This window comes from Palaemon carinicauda, chromosome 17 (assembly GCF_036898095.1).
Source record: "Palaemon carinicauda isolate YSFRI2023 chromosome 17, ASM3689809v2, whole genome shotgun sequence".
Taxonomy (NCBI): domain Eukaryota; kingdom Metazoa; phylum Arthropoda; class Malacostraca; order Decapoda; family Palaemonidae; genus Palaemon; species Palaemon carinicauda.
The window spans coordinates 56,090,423-56,109,092 of NC_090741.1; the positions used below are offsets into that span (position 1 = coordinate 56,090,423).

Below are 18,670 nucleotides of genomic sequence, written 5' to 3' on the forward strand. Positions count from 1 at the left end.
CTAATGATAAAAATGATTACAACTGGTGTAAATGAATAAAAATATTTCAACCTTGAAAGTCTTGGTAGCAGGACAACAGGCCGCGGAATGACATTATGTAAAAATAACTTTTTAACGCTACAAACTACACTACAATGTTCAACAATAAATTCAAAAAGTAGCTAACCACCAATATGGACTTTTTAATCATTTTCACCAAAACCACATTGCCAGCTTTAATCTTATTGTGCCAGCTACACTGATGCAATAGTATACAATGTTCTTTATGTAAGATAACTATACCATTGTTCTTTAAAATTAGGAATGACTTAAACTCTAAGTTAACTGTAAACTTAAAACTAATGAATTTCATGAAGGAGGCTCAGCTCCCACATGTAACTTTATTAGACATTTCTAGAAATTAAACGAGAATTTGAATAAAATAAAAAGGACAAGGCATGACATTCTTAAAGTCTTTCTATGAGGATCTATTTGTTTATGGTCTAAAATTGATCGCAGACATTATAAATCATTCAAGAACTCAAATATCAAAGTCACTCTTCCAATAGCCATTATAAAGGAAAGTTTTGATCACTGATAAGGCTCTCCAATGTAGTGCCTACACAGATAAAACTTAAAAGAATCTTGAAAAAGTCAATATTGTATCAATTATCAAAATATACCTTATATTCATCCCAAACTAAAGCTTGTTCTAAAGCTTGACAATGAGAACATCCAAGAATTTACCACACATGATTTAGCATAATTAACTGTGTAATAAGGTACTTCATTCAAGTTTAAAATTCTCAAAAAAGCTATGGCGAGTGAGTTAACATCAGCACAACTTTATGTAAGGCTGACATTTAAACATGAAAACCAACATACATTTCAAAATCCATCCACATTCTTAAACCATAAACGTCCTGTGAAATCAAACCCTGTTCATATGAATGGCCTAACAAAATTAATTATGTTCAGGCTTAATAAATTTACCATAAGCTCCAGAGTAAGGTCTTTGGTTTTAAAGGTGCTACCTTAACTTTGGCAAACTACAACAGTTACTTGCTATCATACACTGTACTATAATCAGCAAATTCTTAGTAAGCCCTGGAAGCATCACCAGAGTCCTCACTAACAAATGACCTTGGATATTCTAGTGTAAAAATCCAAGATAGGTCAGAACAAGGTTTTACCACTAACAAAGTAAAAGTCTTGAGAAGACATTCATCCAAAGAAAGTTTGTCACCATAATTTTTTCATCAAGACTTTTCCTACAGTAGTAATAGGCAATACAAGCCAAAGTAGGTCAAACACCTTTGAAGTTTGAGAACACTTCCTTTTCATATAAGCATGAGCATACTATTTACAATCAGAATTTGAGTGTCTAACAATTTGCTCATAACTAGAACTTTTTTAGTCATTACCAAGAGTATAAATGTTAAATCTTCCTGCATAACATATATCGCAACTCTTAGATAATTACTGTTCCAAAAAAGCAAATAAAAACCACACTTTTGTATCCGTACCAGGGATCAAATATATGTTAAGAGGAAATCTACTGAGTTACCCATTACTGTATAATCAAATAACCAACAAAGTTATAGGCACTTTCCAGAACTTTTCACAAAAACATACTCTTATGATGCTTTCTCAAATAGCTTGAAATTAAAGAAAATGTATCCAAGACAAAAATTATCTCTTGTACCTATTAGTACTAGCTTACCATCTTCTTTCATAAAAGAGGAAAAGATTCTAATCCTCTAGTTTTACAAGCATTATCTAATGAACATCCAGTTTGATATCACTCGACACGACAATGCTGTTAAATCTGAAGTAGAGGGATGATTTTGCTGTCGCCCATAATTAATTTTTGTAAAAACAGTATCATTCAAAGATGGCCTATTAACAGTCTTCAACAAGCAACCGAACACAGGGCTTACCTTAATAGTAGTATTAAGCTCAACATTAATTGGCCTGTGTGATATCTAAAAATACTTGCGTCAAAATCTTCATGTTTTAACTTTAATCCTTTCAATAATCTTATCCTGAAACTTGGTTTTGAAACCTTTTGATAACACTTAAACTTTTTGACTTCTCTTAAGTACAGTACTATATAAACACCTTAATAAAGACAACTTTACGATTGGAAGGCACTTTTTCTACCTGGTTCTTCCCAGGCAGATTCACTTAACTATAACTTTTAAAGTGAAATCCCTTAAAATATTCCACCACCATCAAATCCAAATGTGAAAGTTGGCTTGGGTCTTCCATACAACTTACCAAGTCCAGGCTGAACATCTTACTTACCATTACTCAGGAAAAAAAAAAAAACATAAATAAAGTCTCTAATGGACTGAAATAAGACTAGCAAGTATGTAGCACAAAATTAACTAAAGTAAAAGGGACACCTTTCTCTATCTTTTCTACAGCTTAAGATAATTAACTTTAGCTGCTACAGGTTTCAGTACAGGAAGAAACTGATTACTATACAAGGATTGCATTTCATTTCCAAATGGGACGATGCTAGATAGCACCTTCAATGCATAATAGATACTACAAAAAATTTGTGGGAAAACTGTAGTACAGTATGACCACTTATCAACCCTTGAAATTAATTTAATTACCATTCTTGACCAAATCAAGCTCATCCAAAAAATTTCATTACTATTAAAGGTTTAAAGGCCATTCATGAATGGTAGAGGCAAGGGACAGCGACATTGCCTTATCAAGCATGACAATACCCTAGAGACACCATATATTCATATAATCAGCACCCAAGCCCCCTCTTGAACCAAACTAGGACAAAGGAGGGCCAGGCAATGGCTGCTGATGACTCGGCAGATAGACCTATAGGCTCCCCCCAAACGTCCCAACCTTAGCTCACAAGGATGGCGAGTTTGCAGCAACCAAAGAAACTAGAGTTTGAGCAGGACTCAAACGCCAGTCAAGGACGTTACCACATCGGCCACCACAACCAAATCAGGTTCAGCCAGAAATATACCAGCTGGAATCAAATAACTCAAAGCGACATCCAGCAGCAAAATGCAAATCTCGTTAGTTTTAAAATCTAAAGAAGCATAACTCCCTACAACCTGAAACTGGCAGTCAATGTAGTTTCTTTTAAGATGTCACTCAGATGAAGCAAGCAATGTATCAAGATCATACAATGCAGATATACTTTCTTCAACTCTTAAATCTCTTAGTTTCTTCACCCAAATATCTCCTCAGACGAAAGTGCCAACCAGAAACCTAACGGTAGGAGAAAACTTATTACTATAAAAGGTCACTGCCAAATTAGACAACAAAGGTTGAAAAGATTAAAAAGTAGTTTTTCCTTATTAATGATCATGATGGGAAAGAAATAAGAGAACCCTTTACAAAGAAAACTATAAGGGCTCTCGGTTGAAAGCATGTCTTCACCACGCCAAGCAGTCTTACCTCTAATGCGTACTTTTACTTTTGATACATTTTCTTCAAAATCTTATAGATTTGTCCATAGATCATACCCCTCATGACCGCAAAATTTTGTTGAAATTTATTTAGTAATTTTTGTGTAGTGTTGCTCATTAACAAAAACTAAAAAAAAAATTTTCCATTTACTTAATATTGTGATTATTTTCAAAGTACTGCCGTGTACTTTACCCAAAACCTTACAAATTCATCTTTCAGTCATACCCAACATGATTACTAAGTTTGGTCAAAATCAGTAGAATATTTTTTGTGTAATTTACAAATAAAAAACGACAGGTGAATTCATACCCTTCACAAAATCTTCAATTATGGCGAAGGCAACAAAGGAAATCTGTGTGATTAAGCTGACCAGGATAATTCTACAAAGTGTGTTTAGCACCAGAGCAAAAACTAAGTCTCGACTCCTTTGAGACCCGCAAGTCTTAAATGAACTACAGTTAGGCATGTATGTTTAGAAACACTACAAAACTTATAAAACCAGTTATTATACTTGGCATCCCTTTTCTTTCTACAGAAGTAACATTAACCTGTACAAATGTATTAAAATTCTCCAAAGTTGAAGCAGACTAACTTTAAATAGGAAGAAGGTTGGAAATCCTGGTTCCTAAAAGGCTTGTGTGTCCTAACCTTGATGAAGCAGTCTACCTCATCGACAATAGAGTCCTTTCAATATACGTCATCAAACTTCCGGTCCGCCATCTTGGAGGGCATACAAAGACGTGTCGTCGTGTTCAGTGAATAGCTGTAAGTTGAACTGTCGTCATCTCATTACATTCTCATTCACACAATGCCCAGTTTTTGCGTTATTGTTGGCTGTGGGAATCGAGGAGAAAGAGATGGCAAGAGTTTCTACCGCATACCGGCAGTTATTCAGAACCAGGACAAGGATACAGAAGAATTATCCAAGCGCAAACGTGACTTGTGGTTGGCCAGAATATCACGGGCCGATCTTCGTGAATCCTCACTACCCTACGCACGTATCTGTTCTGATCATTTCATATCAGGTTAGTCTTGGCTAGGCCCTAAAAGTATCATTATTCTTGTGTAAACATGCTATATCCGATCGCATGGGTGACTTCACAAGTATCATTGTCAGTTCAGTGTGTTGTGTGTGTGGGGCTATAATAACAAAGGCTACTTGCCTTCTCTATTTCGTCAAGGTGCTCATGCCTATATATAATTAAGTGTATATTTATATTCATTTTAATTTGTGTATTAAATTGTGCAGACATACAGGCCTATGTAATGAATAAACATTGATTATAAATAATAATTATAATATCTGAAAGCTGGTTTGACCCGAAGGGGTCTTCAACATATGAAATATCGAAAAAATAAATAAATTTGCGCATTTAATTGCAAGGAGGCAAAACGATCATCCAAGAGCATTACATTAGAGGTTGTCCATCATATGTTTATATGTATATAAGAAATTATAGCATTTGTAACCAAACAAACACAATGGTTAGGTATGAACTGATAAAGATTTAACATTATAATGCAAAACTTTTACATACATTTTGACAATCAAAAATTATAATACACAAGGTTAGGCTAAATGATCAATATTAGCTTTATAATTATAAACACTCTCTTCATTGGCCCAGTGTTTATCTAATTTTGGACTTAAAATCATTAAAGGGAAAAACAAAAAATTCTGGAAGCAGATTATTCGGTGCTATTATAGTATGCTATCTACCACAAAGTATGTTATCTACAGTCAATGTTAATTCTCCTGTTTGATGAGGATTATCAACATTACTTACCACCAGTATGTTATCCTCATTGGACTTTAATGATAGTTTAATATTCATTGGCAAGACAACATGGGTGCATAATTATAAGCAGTTTGTAGGTTAGGTTAGGTTAGGTTATCAAGTCTGTAATGATCCTCATTATTAAAGGGAAAAACAACAAATCTGTTGGTGCTATTATAGTATGCTATCTATCACAAAGTATGTTATCTACAGTCAATGTTAATTCTCCTGTTTGATGAGGATTATCAACATTACTTACCACCAGTATGTTATCCTCATTGGACTTTAATGATAGTTTAATATTCATTGGCAAGACAACATGGGTGCATAATTATAAGCAGTTTGTAGGTTAGGTTAGGTTAGGTTATCAAGTCTGTAATGATCCTCATTATTAAAGGGAAAAACAACAAATCTGTTGGTGCTATTATAGTATGCTATCTATCACAAAGTATGTTATCTACAGTCAATGTTAATTCTCCTGTTTGATGAGGATTATCAAACATTACTTACCACCAGAATGTTATCCTCATTGGACTTTAATGATAGTTTAATATTTATTGGCAGGACAACATGGGTGCATAATTAAAAGCAGTTTGTAGGTTAGGTTAGGTTAGGTTATCAAGTTTGTAATGATCCTCATTATTAAAGGGAAAAACAACAAATCTGTTGGTGCTATTATAGTATGCTATCTATCACACAGTATGTTATCTACAGTCAATGTTAATTCTCCTGTTTGATGAGGATTATCAACATTACTTACCACCAGTATGTTATCCTCATTGGACTTTAATGATAGTTTAATATTCATTGGCAAGACAACATGGGTGCATAATTATAAGCAGTTTGTAGGTTAGGTTAGGTTAGGTTATCAAGTCTGTAATGATCCTCATTATTAAAGGGAAAAACAACAAATCTGTTGGTGCTATTATAGTATGCTATCTATCACAAAGTATGTTATCTACAGTCAATGTTAATTCTCCTGTTTGATGAGGATTATCAACATTACTTACCACCAGTATGTTATCCTCATTGGACTTTAATGATAGTTTAATATTCATTGGCAAGACAACATGGGTTTATAATTATAAGCAGTTTGTAGGTTAGGTTAGGTTAGGTTATCAAGTCTGTAATGATCCTCATTATTAAAGGGAAAAACAACAAATCTGTTGGTGCTATTATAGTATGCTATCTATCACAAAGTATGTTATCTACAGTCAATGTTAATTCTCCTGTTTGATGAGGATTATCAAACATTACTTACCACCAGAATGTTATCCTCATTGGACTTTAATGATAGTTTAATATTTATTGGCAGGACAACATGGGTGCATAATTAAAAGCAGTTTGTAGGTTAGGTTAGGTTAGGTTATCAAGTTTGTAATGATCCTCATTATTAAAGGGAAAAACAACAAATCTGTTGGTGCTATTATAGTATGCTATCTATCACACAGTATGTTATCTACAGTCAATGTTAATTCTCCTGTTTGATGAGGATTATCAACATTACTTACCACCAGTATGTTATCCTCATTGGACTTTAATGATAGTTTAATATTCATTGGCAAGACAACATGGGTGCATAATTATAAGCAGTTTGTAGGTTAGGTTAGGTTAGGTTATCAAGTCTGTAATGATCCTCATTATTAAAGGGAAAAACAACAAATCTGTTGGTGCTATTATAGTATGCTATCTATCACAAAGTATGTTATCTACAGTCAATGTTAATTCTCCTGTTTGATGAGGATTATCAACATTACTTACCACCAGTATGTTATCCTCATTGGACTTTAATGATAGTTTAATATTTATTGGCAGGACAACATGGGTGCATAATTATAAGCAGTTTGTAGGTTAGGTTAGGTTAGGTTATCAAGTCTGTAATGATCCTCATTATTAAAGGCGGATTAGCAAGTAGAACGTATCCTTAGGGACTGATGGTAGATATACTATAGTCAGAAAGGGGTGGTAGATAGCAAAATCAGCGGTACTGTAGATAGCATACTATAATAGCACCGATTATTCAATGGAAATGTATGCCCACTCATGTTCTGCCATCGTAAGTTTAAAAAGCATCTGAATTGCATGTGCCATAAGTTAACTTGAGGTTTTTTTCTCAAGGTCGACCTGCTGCACTACGTGACACTACAAATCCAGATTGGGCACCATCAGTGAAACTGGGACATGACAAGAACACAACAAGTCCATGTGCCGCAGATAGATATCAAAGGAAGCGTCTACGGACAGAAAGAATCGCTGAGGAACTGGCTGCTGCAGCACTGCTTGATCTTGGTAATATCGAAGCAAAAGGTGATGGGGACAGCAAATCAGTGGAGGTGCAGACTGACCTCACCAGTGAAACCATCATTGCTATGCAGGAAGAGATTAACAGACTAATGGATGAAAATAAAATTTTGAAAGAAAGAATAGACCAACTAACTCTAAACGAGGATTTTTTTCGAGGCAATGATGAGAGAGTGTCATTTTACACTGGGCTGCCGAATTTTCTAATCCTCATGCATGTGTTTAATTTTATGAGTCCTTATTTAACAGTTACTGGCAGGACTTGCCTCCCTAAGTTCCAACAATTCATAGCTACTCTGATGAAATATCGTTTAAATTTGAAATTACAAGACCTTGCCTACAGATTTTCTGTATCTATGCCTACCATGTCAAGATATTTTAATATTGTAACTTATATATATGCCAGGATTAAATTTTTGGTCAAGTGGCCTTCAAGAGATGAACTAAGAAAAGCCATGCCTATGTGCTTTCATGTGAGTTTTGGAAACAAAGTAGCAGTAATAATTGACTGTTTTGAAGTCTTTATTGACAGACCATCCAATCTAATGGCCAGAGCTCAAACATGGAGCTCTTATAAACACCATAACACTGTGAAATTCCTTATTGGTATAACACCACAAGGTGTCATTTCTTACATCTCTCCTGCATGGGGAGGTCGTGTCAGTGATAAATATCTAACGGAAAATTGTGGATTTATGGATAATCTGTTACCAGGAGATGTTGTGCTAGCAGATAGGGGGTTTGACATTTCTGACTCCATTAGCTTCCGCTGTGCTACAGTGAAGATCCCAGCATTTCTTCGTGGGAAAAAACAGTTATCTGCTTCAGAGGTATTTAACACTCGAAAAATTGCAAATGTTCGTATTCATGTGGAGCGAGTCATTGGCTGTGTTAGGCAGAGGTATTCAATACTGAATGGACCAATGCCTCTAGATTTCCTCACTTGTAGTGGTCCAGGGAAGAAAACTTTAGTAGATAAATTAGTAGTCGTCTGCTGTGCACTAAACAATTTATCTCCACCAGTTGTAAACTTTGACTGAATAACTGTGCTGCCTGTTTTTCCTTGAGAAATTTTTTAGTTGGCACTTGTCGTTTGCTTCATGGCTAAAGGTGCTACCATTAAATGTTTTTTAATCTTACATTTTTTAATTTTAAATTCTATGGTGCCCCTATCCACTCTGTAAGAAGCCATGTGTTTTTATGACAGTTTTCTGTTGCAGTTTCACTAATGAGAGTTAGACCCTTAATGCTTTGTGAATTAAATCCATAGAATTTTGCATTCTAGGAAAAAACTACCAGTACATGTAGAAATTCTGAAAAAAAAACAAACATACATGTCTTTAAAATTTTAATTTAAATTCTGTTTTCATTATCCATTTACATGTTGTGCAATGTCTTAAAAAATAATAAACTTCACAATACTTTATACACCTAAACTTTTAGTTTTTTAACAGTGCTTGTTTTCTTCAACTCATATTTTGGTCTTTTAGTACACTCTGGGCAGTACCACTTTTTTTTTCCTTTTGGAGACCAAGTCATGTTGAGGCATGCAAAATGAAACCACTGAAAAGGACAGTTTTCAAAGTCACAAGCGATCATTCTGCCATCTTCACCTTTTCTACAGTAACAATAGACGCCACTGTCCTTTTTAGCAGTGATTTGCATTCTTTGACTGACTGAGGAACTTGTAACCTCAGAAGGATCTGAGCTTGGAGATTGAGGAGCAAGAGAAATACTGGTCAAAGGTGCCCGAGAATAAAACATTCCAACAAGTTCTAAAAGCAACACGCGATGAAAAAATGCTGATGCTTTGGCTAGGACACTCTCCCAAAATTCCAAATCTGGTAATATTCTTTCAAAATGATGCCCCTTTTCAGTCCAAACAACAAAATCACAGTAGTCTCTATGACAAAGAAAAAGTTGTGTTTGGACTTGATAGTAATATGCATGGTTCTTGTCCAAACAGTACACACCATTGCCATCTTGTTTCAAGCAGGAGTGTTCAGTAGCATCTCTGTCCTTGACACACCAGGGACACTTTATTTCAAGAAGGCCTATTCCACAGCACGAACAGGACACTAACCCATCAGGCGATGCACCCAGGAATGGGTGCTCTGGATCTATGACAAGCCCAGATTCACTTACTTCAAAGTTTTCATGTGAACAAGACATGTCAACCAAATAGTCCTCTCTTGCTGCCTTCTCATGATCACAGCCCCAAGCAGTTGCCTTCGAGTAAAACTGAACACTATCAGGGTAACAGATTGCTTTAATTAGACTAAGGGAGGGTCTATCAATATCTGTGTGACAGACAGATTTAATTTTAGATGCTGTGATCCTCCCAGCTCTATACCTGAACCACAACTTCGAATTGGCTTGGTCCCTGGTGCTCTTTTCAATTATGTCTGCTTCCGCTTTAGTCATTTCTAGTTTTATATTTGAGCACTCAGTTATTAATTCGTCATATGATAAACTACACATTTCATCCCTCTTTAAACTTGTCAAGGGATCAGGACATTCATCTCTGGCAACCTTTGGGACAAATCTAGTATTGTATGGTTCAGTCACAGTAAGGATGCTACAATTTGTACCTATAGAGTTCAAACCCTCCAAAAAACGGTTAACTTCTGCAACACTAGGTTGTGGGACTAGAATTTCCGAAGTTGCCTCAGAATTGTTAGAAAAAACTATTGTTCCCTACTTCACTGAAACACTTCTCCAGTTTCTTTTTTTTCATTTTGGCAGATGTAAAGTCAATGTCACACACAGCTTCATATTGCACTTTCTGTATTCCTGCAGGCAGTAGCCAGTATGCTTTTTCCTGAGTCACCGTCTTTTTCTCCCGTAGCTTTACAGCAGCTTCCAACCAAAACAAAACTGCAGACACGTGGGTGCAGGTCCCTCCAAGGCCAGCTTTACAGTTGCAATTTGCAGCCAAAATAACACCAGACTTTTCTGCAATGATCCATGGCTTAGTAGCGGTTTCATTCATACTCTGGGAATGTAAAACCTGCAAGACAAAAATTAATAATTGTAAAAAAGTTATATAAAAAAAAAAATACCATAGCTCCACAATTCTAGGAATTTCTAACATATTTTCCTTCTTTTTTTTTTTGGGGGGGGGGGGGTGAACTAGTATTTTTTGTGACTCCAGAATCATTGCAGTCATAGGTAAATTTACAGTTTCATCCATTATGTGGAAACTGGAATAAAAATATATTTGTTGCATCAGAAATAGTGTAGTTTCAACGAATTTAACGTTTATTTTGACTGCAAACCATCCAATTTAGAGATTTACTATGGAGTTAAAACAACAAGTTTTTCCAGAAAAATCAGTTTATGTAACCATGTTTTTATTGTTTTTGTTGCATATTATGTTGTAATGCAGAAGTACCCTACTTTATCCCAACAATTATGGGGGTTCCCAGGTGGGAACCGGGGTTTTGGGTGGGGGAGGGGGCGTCCAATGATATTTGCACTAATTAATGTTCCACTACCCCTCCTTCTATACCCCTACCTAGCCCTACAGGAGGGGGGGGGGGGGGCTCCGCCCCCCCTGCGACCCCCCCTTAAGGTCACAGTGATTTTCAGGGCACTACCGAACCTATTAAACCCACCTAACCTAGCCTAGGGGCCCTGTACCCCTGCGGGGGGGGGGGGGGGGGGGGGGGGGGGGGGGGGGGGGGGGGGCTCCGCCCCCCTTTACCCCGGGCTAAATTTAAATATATATTTTAAGTCACTTCTTACCTTAAATGGAACCTGACGATGATGATGTGGAAGGCTGTGGTTGACCCTCTTCTGAATCATCAATAGCTACTGGAACCCGTTGTGCCTCACATTGTGGAGGATACAGTTTGCTGGCCGTGATAAAAAAAATGATGGAGCAGCTCCTCCTCAGTGTATTTGTGTATAAAAAATAAAACGTGACAAATATTGCCTGAAGTATTCACAACGGTTACCAGGCCGTTGTATCCATTCCTTCAGCTCCCGCCAAAGACGTTCAATGTTTTGGGTATGGGTGTCGGGGTTTGAAGGATCCACAAAATTTTCTGAATGGTTTACAGTACGGTGATCGTATCCAAGAGACTGCAGAGAATTATAAGCCCGCCACTTATCACTAACAACAATGCTGCCCTGTTTAATGTACTTCTCAATTAAGGGATGAGGGTCGCTGCATCACGCTTCCGTGGTAATGGGTCAATTAAAGGCACAATAAATGTTTTTTTGGACTGCCTCTCAATACCCCCCAACACCCATATGTCACTCAGAGGCCTTCCACGGTCATACTTCCGTTTCCCAAAATGAGATTCGTCAATCTCAACGATTACACCTTCACCACCAATAGCCTCTTGGTTATCAAAACTAAATTCAGTCACTTCTGAACAAAAGCTTCTCCAGTCTACACTAGTAGAAGGAGATATACTGAGGCTCTTAATTACAAAATGGTGGTCCCAACACTTATGCAACCAGTGATTGACAAATAAAATTAATTTACACGGGGGAAGGTGGGACCCGTGAAGAAAAGTTCCCTTATAGTCACTAACACTATAATTGCACAAACGCCTTTTCTTCATTTTAGGTATTTTCACTGATTTTGTACAATACCACACATGTCTATCTTCACGGAAAAGTAAAGGCGAATCACATTTAGCACACGAAACACTTGTAGGTAACACTAAATGCTCTCGAAGAAACCGATTCACAATGTCTGGGGGTACCATTATAATTACCATGAAATCGGCCGATCACTTCAAAATAAGAATAACAACATATATCGCACACCTGCACCGGAGGATCCATGACAGTTAAGTAACGAGAAAACTTAACCGGCAGGTTTCCAACCCAAAAACAAACGACAATCAGGAGTTTTTCCCATAATGAAATAGGAAAAAAACAAAATACTGTCGGTTACAATGTTATTTTGCACGAAAAACAGATCCTTGAAACAAGAATAAGAGACAAAATGAATCGTCCAATAATAACCTTTGAAAAGATCCCAGTAGTATTTTGATTGGAGGAGCGACATTAGTGGGAGGAGCAAATGCGCATTCAAGTAAATATTGTCACATTACGCAATGGGGAGGAGCCAAGTAGGATGAAAACAGATATACAAACTAACAAGAGGTACCTTGCGTGCCCATGGAAAGATATACACTAAACTTAGAAAAAGTCAAGACCTTCAATACCTGAAATAGTTTTTTCTCCGTAAGTATGCATTAGCGACAATAATGTATTAAGAGGAAGTATTTGGTTATCACGTGCTGTACTAGGGAAACATATTATAATACATTTCCCATAATGGATGAAACTGTAATAATACCCAGTCATATTTACTAAACAGTAGTACTAGGCCCATTCAAAGTTATAAAAAATCTAAATTATAGTGTGAATCGGAGGCTCTAGCACAGTGATTCTTAAACTGGGGGGGGGGGGGGGGGGCGCCAGGAGCTTTCAAGGGGGGGCGCAAGTAGTTAAAATAGTAACAATGAAAATAAAAATGTAGTATTTATGATGTCTTTTCTTTTACAATACTACATAAATATGGATAGATCAATTACTAAGGAGGATGTGTAATATTTTTAGATGTGGCCATGATCCATGAATGATTGTATTAAGAGTAAAAGTTAGGTTTATATTTGCAGTAATTAGTATTTTTTCTAGTATTCTCTATCAATGTAATAACTGTAATCTGTATAATGCTAAAACAGTTTGAAAAAAAAATATGATAAAATTTTGTTTCATCATAATATATTTATTTTACCCATTTTCTATGAACAATGTTTATTTTATTGAAATATATTACAATGCATTCCTATAAAAAATCAACAGCAATGAAATAAAATTCTATCATTCATCCATATACTCACATAACCAATGAAGTATATTATCATACAAAATGCAACATATTGTTTATAAAAACAATACATACATACATACGGTTCTTTCTACTTTGGCAAAAATTTCAAGATGGGGAGGGGGCCGTGGGACCTATGCTTAATGCAGAAGGGGGGCGCAAAGCAAAAAAGTTTAAGAACCACTGCTCTAGCAAGATAACTACTCAAAATATTAATGAATGGCCTGATGCAAAGAATATACAGATACACATGTCAAATTAATGCAAACAGTTTGCCACCAGGCTCTGATTTACTCAAGGCAAATCTGATTTAGTATTGGGGTGTTGTTTTCCATGAAGAAACAAAAATCCTACTAACCCTGCCTGTGATTACAGCTGTGTTTTCCTTGGGGTAGGCAACTGCAACGTTTCTCACCCATCCGGACGTGAACTGATTGTGAGCTTCCAGGCCTTTGTATGCTTTCATCTGCTCGCTAGTGTACACTGGGTTGGCTGACAGTACCAAGTAGTTCACCATATCTATGTATGAAATACTGGGAAAATCCTCAATATTTTGACTGAATGCATTCTGCAATTGGTATGGATCTAGGCCATCAATTACATCGAGTTTCTGCTTGTAAAAGCGCTTATCATCACCCGACAATTGTTTGATAAAGTCGCTCTCATTGTCCATATTCACTGTAGCAGCCGCCATGTTTTCGCTTTGTATGCCCTCCAACATGGCCGCCGGTGATTCCCAGTGACGTCATTGAAAGCACTCTATACCATCATCAAGATTGAAGTAAAGATAGAAGTACAATTTAAAGTTTTCAACTGAAATAGTCAAATAATTCCCCAACTGAAGAAGAATTGCTATCCAATTCATGAACACGATCCTTTTTAATTACAAGGGGAAATAGAGAAAATAATGTAATATAAAAATCTCACACATGCTGAGCCCTCTTCAAGAAAGACCACGTTGAACACCTGCTCTTGAATAACTGAACGTCATTAATTAATGTATCTTCCATAAAAGAACCGTCACACTTCAGTGTAGTACTTGGCGGAAACTCAAAATTCTCATTATTATATATTCCACATTAAAGAACGCGTCCTTTCAAAAATTATATGGCAACAACATTATTCTCATCAGAAATGGAAAGACTTACCCAAAAAACATACCCATACAAAAATCTCCTTAAATAAGTAGCTTAATTTATTGGCGGTATAAATAAGTCCTTTTTTGAAGGAAACAGGCGTTTTTCTTTGGGAAAAAGTTGTATCTATAATAGGAAAGTTTTACCCGTCCGTAACTATAATAACACCGAAATTACAGGTTAGGCTTACAGTCTTCTTATGTTAGCATCATTATCATCTACGTCTATTGAAGCAAAGGGCCTCTGGTAGATTTCGCCTGTAGTCTCTACCTTGAGTTTTTAATTCAATACTTCTCCATTCATTTACTTCACGCTTCAAAGTCCTCGGGTAACCCATTACGATTAGCCTAGCCTAAGGGTAGGACTATACAAACCCAATCTTACGAAAATCAAGTCTATTTGACCTAATAACGTTTTCCATCAATAACAAGAGCGAAGTTAAGAACGTTCTATACAGTAATAAATTAAAATGTACCCCATTTATCATAAAATGCTCGCCTAAAATTGCCGATTTCCGTAAAGAAAGAACAGAACGACATTGCGTGCTTTGTGAAACTTCCAGTTCCAAAGTCAAGCGCCCTGGACAAAAGGCTCCCCAATACAAGATGCACTAAGATCAATGCCAATGCTGGGCCGAGGAATTCAGACTTTTCAATAGCATTTAAATGGTTAGGTCTATTTTATTATATTTATTTGCCTTTCTTAATTTATTCAACATTCGGTATGTATATATATTTAATAGTTCTACCTTGAATCAAACAAAAGGCTCCCCAATACAAGATGCACTAAGTTCAATGCTGGGCCGAGGAATTTAGACTTTTCAATAGCATTTAAAGTTATTTCTATTTCATTATATTTATTTGAATTTTTTATCCATATATTCAACATTCGGTAAATAAATTGCTTTCTTCAATCTTTCTACCTCTGGATCAAACAAAAGGCTCCCCAATACAAGATGCACTAGGTTCAATGCTGGGCCGAGGAATTTAGACTATTCAATAGCATTTAAATAGTTATTTCTATTTTATTGTATTTATTTGAATTTCTTATCTATATATTCAATATTCGGCAAATAAATTTCTTTCTCCAATCTTTCTACATTGGGTCAAACAAAAGGCTCCCCAATACAGAAATAAATAAAGAATTTTTTAAATTTAATCTTAAAGCCTAAGACTACCAAAAAACGTGGAAAATATTAAAATTTAATTTATCAATTTAGTTTTATAATAATCTATGATAAAACCTTACTATAAAATAAAATTTGCCACTTAAAATTTAATCCTTTACGTTTACCATAAAAATATATCCGTTTTCTTTTAATCACTACTAAATAGACCGAAGAAAACTTGAAACATTATATTTGATGGTAGACTGCTTTTAAGATTTCCTACCTTAAATTTTGTTTTATTTTGATAATCTAGTCCACGATTCCTAGTATTTTCTTAGGTCATCATTGAATTTTCCACCTCTTTGCTACTAATTATGCTTAATAACAAACAATTACGCGGACAGTAAAAAATGATAGTCAAATACAGAGGCATGAAATGTCCATTTACAAAAATACACCAATTACCCTAAACGTTCTGTCAGTTCATAAAGTTAGGGCTGGGTCTTGCAATCACATTGAAATTCCTAAATCCACGAAAACAAAAGATCTATAATATTTCCCAAGAGACATTTAACATGACAGGAGTGAGATTTCCTATTATACCTGCTATAATAGTATCAGCAGATATTGTAATTTCTTAGGTATGGGCATTTTGTGGAATCGTCAAATTGTTAACAAAAATTAAGGAAAATTTTGAATCAATCTTTGAACTACGGGGCCAGAGAAGCCTTTTCAAACAGCAAAAATACAATTTAGACATTGTACACATGCATATAATGCCTGCTAACCTAAATCCCCTTTTTGTAGTATGTAATATATTGCAAATTCTCATAAAATAACCCACAATATTGCTTGAGACTATCATATTCGTTGGTAGTTATCATAACAGTAAACTGATACCAAGCGAATTAGAAATAAAGGAAGGTTCAATTTAGACTTTCACATGCTGTCTGCTCAAAGCTGTAGTGATGCACTAGCAGTGTGCATTGCTCTTTCTATTCAGTGTGGTTCCAGTGTAGTGGCCTATGGAAACTAAGCGACCACTCGTGGGGAAAATCTTTTGTGTGAAGATTCCTCTAACAGCTGAAATATTTCCTTACGGAAAAAAAAATCCTCTTGTGTGAAGCAAACCTTAATGGCTAAGTTTCAGACTGTTCTTCTATTACCTTAGATTCGCTTCTATATCCTTTTAAATTCATTAACTCTTCAATGACACTGGAAATCAGGGGTTATTTCCCCCAAAGTACGTTTAGTATACACCAATTTACAATTCAATCTCTCTCAGACTGCGTTTCCTCAACTAGGATCAACGTAATCTTTGGGGGTACAAATTTTCTCCCATACTTTTATATTTTTTTTTAATATCATAAAATTTGTTTTTACAAAGAAGATTGACAAGGGAAAAAATCACTTAGCTTCTACCTTGCCAGTATCTGCTTCCACCAAACAGTTAACACTTATTTTCAACCAAAGTTATAATATGTAAACATCGTTCCCCCTCTACCAGCCTCCCTAGGGGTAGGGGCTCCTCTTCCTCCTCATTTAAGAAGACAATAGAAAAAAAAGTTAAGTGAGCAACTTGGGGAAAATGCAATTATACCATAAAATCTATGCGATACATGTGGCTTGCTAAATCATATCATATTTTAGTGAGAATTTCTTTTGCCATGGTAGATTATTACCACCGAAATAATTGCACTTGCACATTAAGTCCACGTTCAAGACAATGGCAAAGGCAGCTTAAAAGTTTCTGTCCATTAATTGTAAACATTCAAGATTTTCACAAATATTTGCAAGGCCAATTTTAGGTCATGATAAGTTAGCAATAAATCGATTGCTGGTGTAATGGGTGACCGACTTCAGAGTTACTTGTTGTGATATGACCATTTCTAAAAGGTATTGCAGTGAACTATCAGGTTTAAATGGATTCATTAATTTGGCCCAAAAGGCCTGACACTGGGACCTGAGAAGCCATTTAGCACTCATGTGCAGTATGGAGAAAACCCGACAGTTGTAGTATGAAGGAAAAGTTAAGATGCTGGAGTGCGGGATGGAAGAAAAGGGGGATTGGAGGTATAGTCAAAAGATAAAAAGAATGCATCTTGGGACCAAAAGGATGCTGCAAAACCTTTTAATACCTACAGTGCACCACTCAAAGTACACCGTCGGCACTGGCACCACCACCCCACCCTAGGATATTAGGTTTTTGACTAGCAAGTCCCCCTTTGACCGTGATTACAATTACAGATTACTGATTAGTCAAGAGAATAAAAATAGGAGACTTACTACACTCAAAGAGAACTGTGAAACAGTGACGCTATAATAGCAGTCTTTTTGTCAATAAAGCTTATGGCCATGGCCTGAGAAATTTAAGCCTTTGCAGAAAAATCGTTTGAACTACCATAAGATCACCATATAAAAGTTGTTGGGAATACAGTGGAAAAAACAAGGTTCTTTTTTATGAAAAAAAATGACTGGTTTGTACCAATAATAATGGTCAGAAATACACGAAACAAGATCAACAGTTGGAAAAAAGGTTTGTATATTTGGCTTAAAATTTGACGTTACGTAATTAACTATAACTTATGTTTCTTCCCTTAATTGGTCCTTAGTTCGCCATGGATCGCTTCGCCCAAGACATTGAGACATTTTTGACAAGCTCATACTGATCTGGTAGGCAATACATGATTTAGCAATTATTTGCAATATTTTTTGCCCTTTAGTTGAGGAACAACAGCTATGTAGTAAACCGCGAAAAGTTTTACGAAATCAATTACTAAAATTGATTAAATTACATCTGCTATATTTTTGGAGAAAGTTATAAATTTATTCACAGTAAATTGAAATTAGATTGAATGTCGCTCATTACTTTAAGGGCTGTTTTCCTGGGCCTATCATACAGGGAAACCCTGCCCCCCCCCCCCACCTCATACAGAAACTACAAGATCAGTTAGTCGTATTCATTGTTAGGTATCTAGAGTATCACATATCATATTGGGAGTCTTATTATGACGATTTTCTTTTGTAGCGACAGTCAGGATGAAACTAAAGAGGGAATGAGGAG

General features: G+C 35.9%; 1 long non-coding RNA gene across 2 annotated transcripts in view; it reads right to left on the reverse strand.

Annotated features, from left to right (window-relative positions):
* LOC137656767 (uncharacterized) overlaps positions 1-18,670 on the reverse strand; it is a 45,028-nt gene that overhangs the window by 24,672 nt on the left and 1,686 nt on the right. The gene's annotated exons all lie outside the window — the stretch shown is intronic.